This window comes from Cebidichthys violaceus, unplaced genomic scaffold (genome assembly GCF_023349555.1).
Source record: "Cebidichthys violaceus isolate CVI_PGR_0920_01 unplaced genomic scaffold, fCebVio1.0.p SCAF_29, whole genome shotgun sequence".
Lineage (NCBI taxonomy): Eukaryota > Metazoa > Chordata > Actinopteri > Perciformes > Stichaeidae > Cebidichthys > Cebidichthys violaceus.
Window position 1 is genome coordinate 3,936,869 of NW_027176472.1, and position 5,000 is coordinate 3,941,868.

General features: G+C 41.9%; 1 protein-coding gene across 1 annotated transcript in view; it reads right to left on the minus strand.

The window, feature by feature from the left end:
• The window catches only part of LOC137880593 (E3 ubiquitin-protein ligase RNF123), a 107,863-nt gene that overhangs the window by 3,954 nt on the left and 98,909 nt on the right, over window positions 1-5,000 (minus strand).

Here is a 5,000-nt window from a genome sequence, read left to right on the forward strand (position 1 = left end):
CTGTCCTTTATCCAATCTACTCATCCTCCTTCTCTCTCCTTTCTCCCTTCTCCATCCTTCCGTCCTCTCGCCACCATCTCTTCTCTCTCTCCTCAACCCCTCCTCCCTCTCCCCCATCCCCACTCTCTCCTTGACTCATCTTCCTTCTTTCCTCTACCTCGCCTCCTCCTCCTCTCTCCTTTCTCCCCTTTTCTCTTCTCCGTCAACCATCCTTTCTCCTCCTCTGTCTCTTCTCTCCTCAACCCCTCCTTTCTCTCTCGCCCATCCCTCCTCTCTCTCCTCCACTCATCATCCCTCTTTTCTCCAACCACCTCCTCATCCTCCTTTCTCCCTCCTTCACTCCTCCTCTCTTCTCCGTCCTCCATCCTTACTTCCTTCCTCTCCTCCCCTCATCCTCCCTCCTCCTCCTTCTACTCTCTTCTCTGTCCCCCCCCCCCCCCCCCCCCCACTCTGTAAACAATAAATAGTTCTGCAGGATGATGTATTTTTGCCTCCACAGAACCGTTTAGTCGTCTCAGTCAGACTCTTTCTTTAAGAAACGTTAAAACATCTCAATTCACCAGAGGCTTCTTTACTGACCTACGTTAAAATCTCTTAATCTTGTGTTATTTCAGCCATTAATCCAACAACACATTAAAAAAAACAACACATCCACTTCCAGACGATGGAACAGGAAGTAATTTCCATATTGTAGGACTCATTCCTGCTTCCTGTTCGATAACATCGGACACATTAAGGACTCTTGACTCTGTGTGTTGAGAGTTTTACTGGATATTCATTGAATATCAACAACTTCAAACTCTTTCATAGTTTCATAGTTAATGAAACAGATATATTTTCCTTGAGACTAAGATAATACATATATATATACATATATACATATATATATATATATATACGTATATATATATATAATACATATATTACAATGATCTGAGAGACCGATGTGTTTAATTATCTTCAGACTACCGTGAGGAGGTTCAGGTCTGAAAGGAGCTCGAGATGTTTCACTGTCCTCCTGTCTGCCCCCCCTCCTCCCCTCCTCCCCTCCTCCCCTCCTCATTCTCTCCTTTATACCTCCTCCATATAAAGTACCACCTTTCCTTTTTCCTCCCCCGTCACTCTTCACCACCCACAGCACACTCACTGGCTGTCAAACTGCTGCAGAGCTGGAACATTACGCAAGAAGGAAAAGATCGTCATTACATTTAAATTACAGGTGAAAGGATTGATTGAGCCCTAGTGGAATATTATTAATATTATTATAATAGAGGACGTCCAATGAGGATGAAGAAGTTGAACTGTCTTCATGCAGTTCAGGTGTTTCACAGTGGACAGACGTCTCTACTGAAACCCCCTGGAAAACAACCACAAAGACTCAAAACGACCAGAGAGACTCAAAACAACCACAAAGACTCAAAACGACCAGAGAGACTCAAAACGACCACAAAGACTCAAAACGACCAGAGAGACTCAAAACCACCACAAAGACTCAAAACGACCAGAGAGACTCAAAACCACCACAAAGACTCAAAACCACCAAATACATAATCAAAAACAACCACAAAGCCACTCAAGAACTACCACATAGACTCAACAAAGAGACTCAAAAAACGACCACAAAGAGACTCAAGAACGACCACAAAGACTCAACAAAGAGACTCAAAAACGACCACAAAGACTTGAAACGACCTCAAAGAGACTCAAGAGTCGTACTTTGTCTTCTTCTGCTGCTCTCTTTGTCCTCCTCTCCTCTACCAGCAGCAGTTCTTTGTCTTCCTGTCATACTACTAGACTTTCTTCGCTCCCATTCAATCATCAATTCTCCAGTCCCCCCCTCCCCTTTGCTTTCACTTCGTCAATGTCCACACCTGGTCTCCTTCTCTGTTGATTGCTCATTTAAGTCTCTCAACAGCTGGACCTTTTGACACCTGCAGTTGATCTTCATCTCACATCGTCGGCTTTAACCAGACCAGCTGACTTTGTGTGAGCAGGTAATCGTTTAGCGTCTGCAGCAGTTTGACCGCAGAATATTGAAGGAGAACTGATCTGCTGTCAGGAAGCCAATCTGTGATGTTCTCTTCTTTTCTCGCCTCTGTTCTACCGTGAATAAAGCATCAACACCTCCGACAGCAACTACTGGACATGAAACCGTGTACCGCTTCTATTTTAGTAGCGTTAACATTTAGTGTTAATCTCTTGAGATGGAAGGTTTGTTTCTGACTAATTCAATTGGACCAACAACAAGAACACAGATGCAGAAATGTTGGATTCCTCGTCCATCTAACCCCAACAACTAACGGCCAAAATCTAAACTTTCATTTTTAGCAAAGCGTTTAGAAGAGATTTAAGTCCCCAATAAACAGATGTGTTATCATGTATCTCTTAATGACGTACAGTCTGGTTTTAGTCTTCCAAAACTGTTCCATGGTTTGAAAATGACTTGAGTGGCACAACGTAAAGGTGATGGTCGATTTTTAGAGCTTTTAAAATTCATTAAAAAAACGGTGTCCCTCAAGGGTCCATACTAGGTCCCATTTTATTTATAATTTATATAAATAATTAGCGTTGCAATGTTTTTAATTGCACTATTATGTTTGTATCTGTCTTTTAAAGAAACAAGTAAACTTTTCTTTACTTTTTTTATGTGAAACTTTAATGCTGCCAACTTGGCCGAGACTCGCTTGTAAAGATGTTTTAAATCTCGGGTCCTACCGTCCTCGGGTCCTACCGTCAGGAACACGGAGATATCAAAGTGCAATAAATCCAGCTGTCGATTAGATGAAATTTGAATTCGCACAATTCAAAACTCTCTGTAAGCCTTTTATCCTTTCCACCACAAAATGTGTTATAATCCAAAAGTCAAACAGAGTTCAAGAGGGGGAGAGGAAGAGAGGGACAGAAAAGATGAGAGAGTGATGGACGAAGACGAAAGAAGAGACAGAGAGACAGAAAAGAAGAGAGTGATGGACGAAGACGAAAGAAGAGACAGAGACAGAAAAGATGAGAGAGTGAAGGACGAAGACGAAAAAAGAGACAGAAAAGATGAGAGTGAAGGATGAAGACGAAAGAAGAGACAGAGACAGAAAAGATGAGAGTGAAAGACGAAGATGAAAAAAGAGACAGAAAAGATGAGAGAGTGAAGGACGAAGACGAAAGAAGAGACTGAGAGACAGAAAAGATGAGAGAGTGATGGACGAAGATGAAAGAAGAGACTGAGAGACAGAAAAGATGAGAGAGTGAAGGACGAAGACGAAAGAAGAGACTGAGAGACAGAGAAGATGAGAGAGTGAAGGACGAAGATGAAAGAAGAGACTGAGAGACAGAAAAGATGAGAGAGTGATGGACGAAGATGAAAAAAGAGACAGAAAAGATGAGAGAGTGAAGGACGAAGATGAAAAAAGAGACAGACAGAAAAGATGAGAGAGTGATGGACGAAGACGAAAAAAGAGACAGAAAAGATGAGAGAGTGAAGGACGAAGACAAAAGAAGAGACTGAGAGACAGAAAAGATGAGAGAGTGAAGGATGAAGACGAAAGAAGAGACAGAAAAGATGAGAGAGTGATGGACGAAGACGAAAGAAGAGACAGAGACAGAAAAGATGAGAGAGTGAAGGACGAAGACGAAAGAAGAGACAGAAAAGATCAGAGAGTGAAGGATGAAGACGAAAGAAGAGACTGAGAGACAGAAAAGATGAGAGAGTGATGGACGAAGACGAAAGAAGAGACAGTAAAGATCAGAGAGTGAAGGATGAAGACGAAAGAAGAGACAGAAAAGATGAGAGAGTGAAGGACGAAGAGGAAGGCTGAAAACACAACAAAGATCTCTGAATTGATTTTGAGGCCAGTGGAGATGAAAGTACCAGGAGGGCTGTTTCATCAGTGTGTACACAGACCAGCACACAGGAAGTGAAGGAAAATCAAGTGAGCAACATTTCCCTGAGGCCGGACTGTCACCTGGACACAGTGAATGCATGAGCGACCACAAAGAGACACAAAACAACCACACACCGAATGACGAGGTGAATTATTGGAGCACAGTTAACATTTCATTCATTTCAAACACACACATTCAGAAACTAGGGCTGTACCAAACAGTCCAAAGAAAATCAATGTTCAAATGCTGCACAGCCTTCTCTTTAAATGTCTGCTGAATTTGTTTGAATCCGGTATTTCTGCAAAGGTGCAGATGAAAGTGGCAATGAAAAATCCCGGAGGTGCTGTTTCTGCAGGCTGTTTATCAGTGTGTACACAGAAGAACACAGGCAGAGTGCCGGAAGATCAAGTGAGTAACAGTTCCCCCTCGAGGCAGAACTGTCCTCTGAACACTGTGAATGCATGGATTCACACAAAAAGACTCAATACAACCAAAAGAGTCACAAAATGGCCACAAAGACTCAAAACAACCACAAGGACTCAAAACAACCACAAAGATTCTAAACAACCACAACGATTCTAAACAACCACAAGGACTCAAAACGTCCATAAAGACACTCGAAACAACCGCAAAGAATACACAAGAAAAAACAAACAATAACACTCAATACAACCAAAAAAGTCACAAATTGGCCACAAAGACTCAAAACAACCACAAAGACTCAAAAAAGCCACAAGGACTCAAAACAACCACAAGGACTCAAAATGTCCATAAAGACACTCGAAACAACCACAAAGAATATACAAGAAAAAACAAACAATAACACTCAATACAACCAAAAAAGTCACAAATTGGCCACAAAGACTCATTACAACCACAAAGACTCAAAACTACTACAAGGGGACTCGAAACAACCGCAAAAAGACTCAAAGACGACCAGAAAGACTCTCAAAAACTACAAAGAGGTGCAAAAAGACCAGCGAGAAGCAACATTTTCACAAGACTTAAATATTGGGGGAGTTCTTCCTGTGAGGGTCCCGGGACAGAGGACGTCACATGTCCACAGATTGTAAAGCCCTCTGAGGCAAATTTGTCATTTTGGGCCATACAAAATAAATTTAATT